Source organism: Pimephales promelas, chromosome 3 (assembly GCF_988280905.1).
Source record: "Pimephales promelas chromosome 3, fPimPro1.hap1.1, whole genome shotgun sequence".
Taxonomy (NCBI): Eukaryota; Metazoa; Chordata; class Actinopteri; order Cypriniformes; family Leuciscidae; genus Pimephales; species Pimephales promelas.
Window position 1 is genome coordinate 6,671,473 of NC_142771.1, and position 13,385 is coordinate 6,684,857.

The window sequence follows — 13,385 nt, forward strand, 5'->3', positions numbered from 1 at the left end:
CATTTGAGCTTATAAAACTTAAACTTTGTTATTTATTTATTAAATGAGCGATCGTTTCGCTTGATAAGACTCTTATTCATCGTCTGGAATCATTTAAAGCCCTTTGAACAGTTTGTAGTTTGCACTGAAACTGTCTTTTGGACCTTGAACCGTTTGGTTCCCATTGAAGTCCATTATATGGAGAAAAATCCTGGAATGTTTTCATCAAAAACCTTAATTTCTTTTCGACTGAAGAAAGAAAGACATGGACATCTTGGATGACATGGGGGTGAGTAAATTATCAGCAAACGTTTATTTAAAGGGAACTACTCCTTTAACCAGTAGCAGAATATCTTCAGGAGAAGAGGATGGTCCTCAATAATCATCTGCAAAATTACCACTTTTCACCTTTCAATCTGGTCTTAATTTATCAAATCAATTACTGAATATCCCAAACGTGTCTCATTGAAGGATTAGTTCACTTCAGAATTAAAATTTCCTGAATATTTACTTTCTTCAGTCGAAAAGAAAGAGGTTTTTGAGGAAAACATTCCAGGATTTTTCTCCATATAATGGACTTCAATGGGGTCCAACCAGTGGATCTATGAGGTGAGTTGAGCATATTCATAGATCCGCACATACTAAATAAAGCAAGGGTTTGGAGTTGCATTCAAGCTATTTTAAGGCATACTTTAAAAACAATGTAAATTTGCTGATCAAAGATGAGTTTTGAGGGATACAGTGATTGACTACAGGGGGGCTTTCACATTGCACATCCTTTGGTAAGATCATCGTCCCATTTTATACACGTAGTCAGATCCGCTTCTACATGACTTGGCATAAACCGAGATTTTCCGCTCTTTGAAGCAAGTTTAATGTTTAGCCATCTGTTATCAGACCAACATAAACCTCCTCAATGCCAGGCCGGCTCGTCCAGTCAGCAGAAATCGCAGGTTTGTTTGTGTGGAGTTTCTAATCAATACGCGTGCGAGTGGAGACATCTGCGATTCCAGACTTTAATTAGGCACTAATGGGAATGTATTGCCAAACTCCTGTACAAACTCCTATCCTTCCGTCGTAGCGCTGGATTAACAGAGAGTAATGGAGGCTCCCGGACACATTTTACATCTGTAACACACACACACACACATCAAAAACGAGTTGCTCGAGGTCTGACAGCTGAACGCAGGGTCTTGCATATGCAGGGATGATGTGGTGGTTTGTGGCCGTAGGGTCAGAGGTCACACAGAGGGCAGTCTTTACTGTAAAGATTATAAACACTACGTGGTGTCTTGCTCTTTTCTTTTGCAGCTTTCAGTTTCAGTTATTTTCCACTTTGCTTCACTTGTTTTTCTTTGAATTTGCCTTCCATTTAATTTATCTTTTTCATTTTGTTGGTTGTTTTTTATTTTATTTTTTTATTTCATTTTTTTTCTCTTAGTTTATTTTCAGTTATCTTAGTTTTATTGCTGCTTTTAATTTCTATTTGATCATTTTCTCTTTTTTTTTCTTTCCCTGACTTTGATTTGGGTTTTTTTTTTTTTTTGTTTCCTTATTTTTGTACTTTTATTTTGTTCTTTTTTTTCTCTCTCTCTGCGTTTTTTGCTGCATTTATTTATCACTTTCTTTTAAATCAATTTATTATATATATATATATATATATATATATATTTATATTTAAATATATTTATTTATTTTCTTTTGATCTTGTATTCCTCTGTGTTGTCTCATTTTTGCCTCTTTTCTTTAGCTTTAGTACCTTGTTTTTTGCTTTTTTTATTTCTCTTTATTTATAGTTTTTCTTTTGTTCTATTTTTGTCTCTACATATTTTTTATTATTATATTTTCATCTTGGCTTCCCCTTGTTTAATTATTTTCTGTACATTTTAATTTATTTTCAGCTATTTTTGTTTGGCTTTTTGCTTCTTTTCAAAATAAGTACAAAAGCTGTCACTGGGGCTGTACTCTGTGGGGCTGTAAGTGTGTGTAATAGTACCTAAATATTACATATTTAAACCATTTTAGAGAGCACACCACATTTTGCGTTTTGTTACATTTTCTCTCTCTCTATCTCTCTGTCGAGCAGATGTCTGATGTGTGTATTCTGGTCTTAGACATGAGCAGTCTAATTCCTTCTTCACTGTGATGTGTTTTGACTGTGCTTGGCTCTCAGTGGAGCTGTTGTCAACAGTTTCTGTTTTCCAGGAGGCTCTGGCTGTAGATTATGCTGTAGTTTCAGCATGATGGACAGATTGTCACCTTGACGCAGCTGCCCAACACCTATGTGCAGGAGATTTGAGCTGGGCTTGTGTGGTTCCCAATGAAGCACCTCCATTTGTTGGATCTCGAGAGAATTAAAAGCAGTGAGATAGTGAGAGCATTGCTGAATCTAGTGTTGTGCAAATATACTTTTGTACTTATATTCATATTTTTTTCTTTTGTTTTTGCTATCTGACAGATATCCCTGTATTGCGGTGGATAAATGCATCCCTGTTAACCTCTGGGCAGAAATTTCTCAGAAATGGGTTTAAAAATGACGTGCCCTAAAACAAACACTGCTGGTATGTTTAATTTCCTTTTCGAGCTATAAAAAGCTGCTTGCATGCTTATCAAGCTCAGGGAAGCCGCAAACCTCGCGGATGAACCAGACTCATCTAATCTCTGGATTAGAACATCTGTGTGTCATGAACGACATGCTCTCTTTGAGTTTGAGTTTTCCTCATCTGCTCCAAGTGTGCCGTGGACGATATTTAGTGAGACCTCTGGAATAATCAAAGAGACCGAAAGCAAGGAAACATTATTTTCATGATAAATGTGGTTTTAAGTTCTCTTCACATTCTTTTATAAATGTTTAAGTTCTCCATAAGTTATTTTATGTTCTCTATGAGTCAAAGTTATATAATAAATGATATAAAGGAACATATGAAGTTCTTTTATAAATATTTTAGGTTCTCTATAAAGTTATTTTAAGTTCAAGTTCTATATTACTATATAATTACTATAATTCTATAATCTATAATTATTATTGTTATTTTACGTGTTCTCAAAGTTGTTTTAGTTTAAATGTCTCTACTTTTTTATAAGTTCTCTAAGTTCTTTTATAAGTTTTTAGTTCTCTGTATGTTGTTATAAGTTAATTTCTATATAGTTTCTTTTATAAGTTGTAAGTTCTCAAGTTATTTTATAAGTTCTGTTGTTTATTAGTTATTTTATTAGTTATGTTCTCAATAAGTTATTTTATAAGTTATGTTCTCTGTTATAAGTTTTTTTAAGTTACAAGTTCTCTACTAGTTATTATGTTCTCTATAAGTTATTTTATACGTTATTTTATAAGTTATACGTTTTTTAAGTTACAAGTTCTCTACTAGTTGTTATTATGTTCTCTATAAGTTATTTTATAAGTTATAAGTTTTCTAAATTATTTTAAGTTTTAAGCTCGTTGTAAGTTCTGTTATAAGTTAGTAATACATTTTCTAAGTTCTTTTATAAGTTATAAGTTCTCTACTATTTGTTATTAGTTATGTTCTCTATAAGTTATTTTATAAGTTTTAAGATCTCTGCAAGTTCTGTTATAAGTTTTCTAAATTATTTTTATAAGTTTTAAGGTCTCTGCAAGTTCTGTTATAAGTTATAAGTTTTCTAAATTATTTTATAAGTTTTAAGGTCTCTGCAAGTTCTGTTATAAGTTTTCTAAATTATTGTATAAGTTTTAAGGTCTCTGCAAGTTCTGTTATAAGTTATAAGTTTTCTAAATTATTGTATAAGTTTTAAGGTCTCTGCAAGTTCTGTTATAAGTTTTCTAAATTATTTTATAAGTTTTAAGGTCTCTGCAAGTTCTGTTATAAGTTTTCTAAATTATTTTATAAATTTTAAGGTCTCTGCAAGTTCTGTTATAAGTTAAAAGTTTTCTAAGTTATTTTGTAATGTTAAGGTCTCTGCAAGTTCTGTTATAATTTATAAGTTCTCCAAGTTATTTTATAAGTTATAAGTTTTCTCAGTTCTTTTGTAAGTTTAAGGTCTCTGCAAGTTCTGTTATAAGTTAAAAGTTTTCTAAATTATTTTATACGTTTTAAGGTCTCTGTAAGTTCTGTAATACAAGTTATTTTATAAGTTATAAGTTCTCTACTAGTTACGTTATTAGTTATGTTCTCTATAAGTTCTGTTATAAGTTCTAAAAGTTATTTCATGAATTGTGTTCTCAATAATTTATTTTATAATTTCTCTAAGTTCTCTTATAAATTATAAATTCTTTGTTCGTTAGTTGTGTTCTCTGATGCACGTTTAAATCCACGTTTGAGATCGGTTCATCACAAACTGTGTAGAATTTATGTAAATGTGGTTCTCACTACCTGAATTTTTTGGAAGTGCCAAATTTCAACTGAATTATCATTTCTTGTAAATGACTGAACTGTGTGTGAACGGTACAGGATTAAGCACTAAATAGTAAATTAACAACAAAGTTTAGCACCAGAGTGCATGTGGCCTATAAGTTCGTTGTTGTATAAAACTGTCTCATAAATGCATCAGCATCTCTACTATTGCAACTCTATTTAGTTTAGTTTAGAGTTCTGTGCAAAAAGTACATGGATGAAAATCCAATGACTATATATTAATGCTCAGCACAAAAAAACAAGATGCATGAAGTGCTGAAATTCAGGACAGGAAGCCACCACTTTATGACGCCAATGTGAAAGTTACCGTTTCAATTAAATTAAATTAAATTAAAATTTATTTGTATAGCGCTTTTCACAATACATGTTGTTTCAAAGCAGCTTTACAGAAAGTGCATTTCAGAAACGTATTTAATCATGTAATAATTTATGGCATCCGTCGTTAACGACTGTTTGCTCTGTAAATAAATCATGACGTTGTTCTTGTGGTTTTGTGGCTCTTGTGTTCCTGCAGCTGGATGTTTTGACACTTTCTGTGTTTGATAAAGCACTGAAAGGACATCTTATAAAGGTCAGCGGCACAGAGGGTTTCCTTCGGGTCACCGGATCACGCTGCTACATTAAACACTGACCGCTCAGCTGGACTCGAAGGTACACTGCTCTGAACTCTGTAGCTGTATACTGATGACTAGTTTTTTCTTACAAATATTATATGTGAGTGTATGCAATGTGAATTCTAAGGGCGCTTTTTTTAACGGTCTAAAGCGCAGGTCGCGTCCGAATCCACTTTTGTTAGTTTAACGACGATAAAAATGGTCTGTGCGTCCGGCTCATGGTCTAAAAGGGTTCTCTCTATTCTCTTCATGAGTAATGAGTGCGTTCTGGGCGTAACGTGCAATAAGGCCACCCTTAAAAATATTCTTGTTTGCCGTAACCCGACCGACCCTGTCAATTTAGGGCCGACCCAATTTATTTATTTTTTTTCCTTTTAGTCCGACCGACTTGCCGGTTGTAACTTGCGTTCAGACCGACCGATTTTTTTTTTTTTTTTTTTTTTTTTTTTTTTTTACTCTTCAAACGACTAATTCAAATTCAATAAAATAATATTAATTATATTTTAGTTAGTATTTTGAAAGTTGCTTGTGTCTACATAGCCTACAAACGTAGGCTACGTTCTTTCTTAAATAAAAACCCGTGGCGTCATAGTCATCAGATTATGTTTACCATTGGTTTAACGTTAAGCGTGTCACTATATGGCTTGTACGTTCGCTCGTTTCAGTGTTCCCGCTTGGTACCCTGAAATTAAAGCACTGTGTATATAGGCTAATTTGTATCTTTGTTTAATTGTATTCTTTGTTTGACCATGTGTTTGTACTTGTTTTTGCTTATCTCATGTATATATGCATAAAAAATAGATATTTTATACATTTTGTGACTAGCCTAAAATGTAACTGGTCGTATTTTGCATTAACACCTAGCGGTGGATGCACAGTTTGAAGACCCAGTCAGTGACGTCACAATATGCTTTTTTTTTAAATTCACGATCACCATCTCCAAAATTGTACCTTTTTTTTTTACACTGAATCTTGGAAAAAAAAAATATAGACCTACCTACCGACCCTTTTTTTTTAAAAAAAATTGCTGTTACTGCAAACCAAAATATTTTTAAGGATGGCCTAAACCAATCAGAGTCTCAACTCCCATTCCCTTTAAATGCCAGTTGTGCTCCCACCATGGTGGATTCACCATTTACATGATGATTGATAATTGACTAATAAAATGATAATTGCGTCAGGCTGAAACTAGCAAAAACCACTTGCGTTGCGTTGCGTTGCGCCAGGTGTATAATTGCATGAACACAGCATGAGTGTTTTCTCTCAGTGCTCACTTTTCAAAGTCCACAACCAAGAATTCATGAACGGGAAATAAATAAGATTGGAGAAATCTTCAAAAACAAGAGGAATTTATTAATAAATCTTGATTGCATTGACTTCTATCAATCTGTCTGATGATACCTTGTTGTCCAGATGCCGTTCTGTACAAATGCATGAGACACACTACTATTGGCTGTGAGGTTAAGTAGTGCACTACCAGTATCACTACTAATGTACACCAATGATCCAGACCACAGACGGTATTTCCCTCTCTACCAGAGATATTACTACAACTATCAGCTTCAGAGGGCTGGTTTTACCTGTCAAATTCCCTCTTTGCAAATCGCATTATGAGATAAATGAAGTGAAAGATAACCAGATAAATCATCTTTTCCTTATGGCTAGTCAGAAAAAAGATTGCTTTTATTCACTGTAAAAATGAATATGCTTTATCTAATCAAAAGATTTGTGGCAACGGATTACAAGCAATATTATTAATTAAATGTAACAAATTAGAAGTGAGTAATAATTAATCAAATTAATTCCTTAAAAGTTAACCATTTAAAATGAGTAAAACTTACAACAACAACCCAAAAACATAAATTTAAGTCAACAAATTAGAAGTGAGTAATTATTAATCAAATTAATTCCTTAAAAGTTAACCATTTAAAATGAGTAAAACTTACAACAACAACCCAAAAACATACATTTAAGTCAACAAATTAGAAGTGAGTAATTACTAATCAAATTAATTCCTTAAAAGTTAACCATTTAAAATGAGTAAAACTTACAACAACAACCCAAAAACATACATTTAAGTCAACAAATTAGAAGTGAGTAATTATTAATCAAATTAATTCCTTAAAAGTTAACCATTTAAAATGAGTAAAACTTACAACAACCCAAAAACATACATTTAAGTCAACAAATTAGAAGTGAGTAATAATTAATCAAATTAATTCCTTAAAAGTTAACCATTTAAAATGAGTAAAACTTACAACAACAACCCAAAAACATAAATTTAAGTCAACAAATTAGAAGTGAGTAATTATTAATCAAATTAATTCCTTAAAAGTTAACCATTTAAAATGAGTAAAACTTACAACAACAACCCAAAAACATAAATTTAAGTCAACAAATTAGAAGTGAGTAATTATTAATCAAATTAATTCCTTAAAAGTTAACCATTTAAAATGAGTAAAACTTACAACAACAACCCAAAAACATAAATTTAAGTCAACAAATTAGAAGTGAGTAATTATTAATCAAATTAATTCCTTAAAAGTTAACCATTTAAAATGAGTAAAACTTACAACAACAACCCAAAAACATAAATTTAAGTCAACAAATTAGAAGTGAGTAATTATTAATCAAATTAATTCCTTAAAAGTTAACCATTTAAAATGAGTAAAACTTACAACAACAACCCAAAAACATAAATTTAAGTCAACAAATTAGAAGTGAGTAATTATTAATCAAATTAATTCCTTAAAAGTTAATCATTTAAAATGAGTAAAACTTACAACAACAACCCAAAAACATAAATTTAAGTCAACAAATTAGAAGTGAGTAATTATTAATCAAATTAATTCCTTAAAAGTTAACCATTTAAAATGAGTAAAACTTACAACAACAACCCAAAAACATAAATTTAAGTCAACAAATTAGAAGTGAGTAATTATTAATCAAATTAATTCCTTAAAAGTTAATCATTTAAAATGAGTAAAACTTACAACAACCCAAAAACATAAATTTAAGTCAACAAATTAGAAGTGAGTAATTATTAATCAAATTAATTCCTTAAAAGTTAACCATTTAAAATGAGTAAAACTTACAACAACAACAACCCAAAAACATAAATTTAAGTCAACAAATTAGAAGTGAGTAATAATTAATCAAATTAATTCCTTAAAAGTTAACCATTTAAAATGAGTAAAACTTACAACAACAACAACCCAAAAACATAAATTTAAGTCAACAAATTAGAAGTGAGTAATTATTAATCAAATTAATTCCTTAAAAGTTAACCATTTAAAATGAGTAAAACTTACAACAACAACCCAAAAACATAAATTTAAGTCAACAAATTAGAAGTGAGTAATTATAAATCAAATTAATTCCTTAAAAGTTAACCATTTAAAATGAGTAAAACTTACAACAACAACCCAAAAACATAAATTTAAGTCAACAAATTAGAAGTGAGTAATAATTAATCAAATTAATTCCTTAAAAGTTAACCATTTAAAATGAGTAAAACTTACAACAACAACCCAAAAACATAAATTTAAGTCAACAAATTAGAAGTGAGTAATAATTAATCAAATTAATTCCTTAAAAGTTAACCATTTAAAATGAGTAAAACTTAAAACAACAACCCAAAAACATAAATTTAAGTCAACAAATTAGGAGTGAGTAATAATTAATCAAATTAATTCCTTAAAAGTTAACCATTTAAAATGAGTAAAACTTACAACAACAACCCAAAAACATAAATTTAAGTCAACAAATTAGTAGTGAGTAATAATTAATCAAATTAATTCCTTAAAAGTTAACCATTTAAAATGAGTAAAACTTACAACAACAACCCAAAAACATAAATTTAAGTCATCTGTGTTTGCTTTAGGTTTGTTTTAAAATTACGGTTTTCTCCTTCAGTGATTCGTGTAAGCTTTACTCATTTTAAATGGTTAACCTTTAAGGAATAATTTGATAAATTATTACTCAATTTTAATTTGTAAAAAATTAAACATTATTAATTGTTTACGGAAACACGGAAACATTATTTTATCATTCAAAGTGATTTAGACAATCTGACTGCGACATGTAAACTAAGGAACTCTTTACTGGCCAATCAGCATCCGGGAATCGTCCACCATCTTGACATCACAGAACTCAACACTAATGAAACTAGGCGCTGTTTGGAGAGGATTGAGCAGATACACAGATGTCCTTGACTTTTTCCATCTCCAAAAATAGTGCAAAGAATCCACAACCTGAGCAAGAGCAGCTCTGAATCTACTCGAGCCCCCCTTCGCACTGACGTACTGTGTGAATTGTTCTTACATGAGTCACTTTTAATCGTTTAATATAAAAAAAACACACCCAATGAACTTTTTTATAAGTCCTTTTCAAAACATAGACAACAACAAGGTTGTTTCAAACAGCAGGCCCAGAATGCATTGAGATATGCGAATATACAGTAAGCAGCAGATTAAGTTAGAGAAATTATGATGTTTTATACTGGTAATTAGCTATTATAGGCTGTAGACTCATTAAAAACGTACTACGTAACACACAATTTGATCGATAAAGGATTTTGAAGGCCGATACCGATACAAATATTTTTTGATTTTAAAATCCGATATATCGGCCGATATTTTTTTTTTTAAATTTTTTTCAGAAAGGCACAACAGATTTCCCTAACATTAGTTATTTGTAGTTATTTATGAGTTTTAACCAAAATAATATGATAATGCATTTTAAAAAGAAACTGTCTTTTATTGTCACAAGCCAACAGGGACGGTGTAGAGTGCCCTCTGGTGGACAAACTACACAACACTCATGAGTTCAAGCGTGTTTCGTCCGTTTTTATTTTATTTTGGAAATATTCATTTATCAGCCATTATAACTGCCGATACCGATAGTTTGGAAAATGCCGAATATCGGCCGATAATATCAGTCTGCCGATATATCGGTTTGGCTCTAGGTGTGCTGTGTATTTTTATTCTTGGGAAGCGTTTACAAAAACATTGACAATGTACAAACACCCACACGGGAGTACAGTTGTTATATATTTATATGGCGGAAATACTAAGACTACTGTAGTATGATATTTCCAATTGAATCTATTGTTGCATTCAAGTCATGTCGGAAAGATTGTATTTTTGAGTGGAAAGCGCTGGATTTTCTTTTCCTTTTCCCTTTTAACATTCTTTAATATCTGACATTAGTCAGATATTTAGGCTCTATTTTTGACGTTATCTGGACTATCTCCTGTCAGTGAGGACAATGACTTCCTGTCTGATAGGATCAGTGGCGAGGGGAATTTGCATAGAATTACATTCCTGTGAATAAGTGTGAATGTCAAAAACACATGGGCGTTGTTTACAATGGATACTAATAATGCAGGTGGTTAATGACTTTTTTTAGCTGGTCACGATGCACGTGAACATTGTTAAAGTCCCTAAACCTAGTTTTTGTTGTTGTTTATATGTCTATGTGGTGTTTTTATAACACAAACCATGTGTAGATTCATAAGTCGACAGCATTGCTATGAGTAAAACTGCAGTCAACCAAAGTGTGTCTCAAACACACGGTTTGAAATCGCTGGTGTTTCTGACGTCACAAACTACCGTGTAACCAATCAGATGAACGTGTGATCGCCAACCAGTGGATCTCTGAGCTGAGTGAGTGAGTGAGTGGAGGCGGTGCTCATTTACATATTCATAGACCACGTATAGGCTACTTAAAGGATTAGTTCAATTTTGAAAAAACTTTTGCTGATAATTTACTCACCCCCATGTCATCCAAGATGTCCATGTCTTTCTTTCCTCAGTCGAAAAGAAATTAATGTTTTTGATGAAAACATTCCAGGATTTTTCTCCATATAATGGACTTCAATGGGAACCAGACGGTCCAAGGTCGAAAAGATGAATAAGGGTCTTATCATGCGAAACGATCGGTTATTTCAAAACTTATTCCAAAAATGTAACTTTTCTAAGGACAAATGCTAGCCTTGCTCTATTCTCTGAGGCGCGTTTGTAACGTCACGTATTACGTAATTACGTTCAAAAGGTCACGGGCGACGTAGCCGGAAGTACAGAATCAAAATCGTCCGACATCGTTGTTTTTCCTTTTAATTACTTTTTTTTTTTGTAAACGGCGTTTGAGTTAGTTTGCACTATGCGTTCAACTTGTAAACACTGACTCTGTACTTCCGGCTACGTCGCCCGTGACCTTTTGAACGTAATTACGTAATACGTGACGTTGCAAACGCGCCTCACAGAATATAGCAAGGCTAGCATTTGTCCTTAGAAAAGTTACATTTTTGGAATAAGTTTTGAAATAACCGATCGTTTCGCATGATAAGACCCTTATTCATCGTCTGGTGTCGTTTAAAGACATTTGAAGCTGCATCTGAAACAGTTATTAACTGTCTTTTGATACTTGAACCATCCGGTTCCCATTGAAGTCCATTATATGGAGAAAAATCCTGGAATGTTTTCATCAAAAACCTCAATTTCTTTTCGACTGAAGAAAGAAAGACATGGACATCTTGGATGACATGGGGGTGAGTAAATTATCAGCAAAAGTTTTTTCAAAAGTGAACTAATCCTTTAATGGCTCACTCTGAGTTTTGTATAGGTTTATGGGTTTGTTAAAATCAACAATTACTTGCCTAAACCCCTTTAAATGGATATATTTTTAAAAACTTCTTTCTTTCTGTTGTCACCTGCTATGATTAATTCAGAAATTGTTATATTACTTTGTTTTCTCGTCATATTGGATAACCAAAAATGAGATTGCAGTTAAAAATCGCATTGCTACACCCTCGTTCAAGTTGAACGCTCATTTTGAATAATGTTGTTAGTCATTCAAATGTTTACACACACACAGGAATTTGCACACTAAGAAGAGGCTATACTGCAGAAATAGTATGAATGATAATTTGCACGGAAGGTCGTTTGCTCTTTTTGAACGTCGCCAGTGACTGCTAGTTGGTGAAAGTCTCATGATGATCTTTTTTTTTTCCCGCAGCTGTCTGTCGACTCACACACATATGCACTCATGCATCCTGTCACACACTTCCCCTAATGAGGTTTACTCAGCAACAAGAGCTCTCTGCTGTTCCCACGGAAACAAAGCGCATATATGCACGCCGTGACATCACCCGTCTGTCAGCCAATCTGAGCGCTGCCTTTCTGGATCTGCTCTAAATCTCTCACATCACTCCAACGCACCGCGCTGTGCCTCAACATCCCTGGTTACTGTAAATCACCCTCACATCATTCATAACGTCTCTGTGGCCTAAATTACCCGGATCATCGTTGTCTTGAGATGTGCAGGAGGGATTAACTCATATGACTATAATGTAGAATCTGACAAAGGCCACTTCCTGTTTTGGTTGTGTTTACAGGAGAGCGCCGTGGCAACGCTTCAAATATTCAACACTCGTCGCCAAAGTTCCGAATGGAATTTGCGACAACATTCTGAGCAGGAAATCACAGAGACGTCACGGTGAACACACGTGACCATGGGGTAGACGGGCGTCAGATGTGGCGATCATGACAGTCAGCGTAAAGTCCAGTATATTACAGGTTTTTCTCACCAGTAAACACCCATTTATGGTCTGATTGACATGCAAAACCAGCCAGTGCTTCCATTGTTTTATATGTTGTCTAGGAGTGGCTCATTTCCATATCCACACCAGTTTTCTAATCTCCAAATTTTTAATTCAAAGCATGCCAAATCACCAATTTAAATATATATTTATAAATTATATATTTATAAACTCAATATATATATATAAACTCGATTGGTGATTTGGCATGCTTTGAATGAAATTTGGAGATTAGAAAACTGGTGGAATCGTTTGACAGTCCTAATATATATATATATGCGTGTATGTATGTATGTGTGTATATATATATATATATATATATATGCGTGTATGTATGTATGTATATATATATATATATTTATATATATATATATATATTAATCGTTTGACAGCCCTAATATATATATATATATATATATATATATTAGGGCTGTCAAACGATTAATCACTATTAATCCCATCCAAAATTAGAGTTTGTGTTTGAAGAAATATTTTCATGTATATACTGTATATAGATTTATATATAATGTATATTATATAAATATACATTTTTTATATATAAATAATTTTTTTCTTAAATATACTGTACATGCGTGTGTGTGCTTATATATATATATATATATATACATATACAAAATATTTATACACAGTGCACCCACATATATTATGTAAATACAAACTTTTATTTTAGATGCAATTAATCGCGATTAATAGTTTGACAGCTCCAATATCTATATATATATATATATATGTTTCTTTAGATCTAAAAAAAACTTTACTATTATCTGTGCTGATGGTTTT

The 13,385-nt window shown here is 32.2% G+C and overlaps 1 long non-coding RNA gene across 3 annotated transcripts in view; it reads left to right on the forward strand.

The window, feature by feature from the left end:
• The first annotated feature begins 1,806 nt into the window (after positions 1–1,806).
• LOC148981938 (uncharacterized) overlaps positions 1,807–13,385 on the forward strand; it is a 52,359-nt gene continuing 40,780 nt past the window's right edge. The window contains exons 1-4 of one of the 3 annotated variants that reach the window (XR_016153041.1): positions 1,807–2,342; positions 2,438–2,540; positions 4,885–5,021; positions 12,381–12,561. This is a non-coding gene — a long non-coding RNA (uncharacterized LOC148981938). The remainder of the gene's footprint in view (positions 2,343–2,437; positions 2,541–4,884; positions 5,022–12,380; positions 12,562–13,385) is intronic. The other 2 variants (XR_016153029.1, XR_016153017.1) reach the window with 2 other exon arrangements.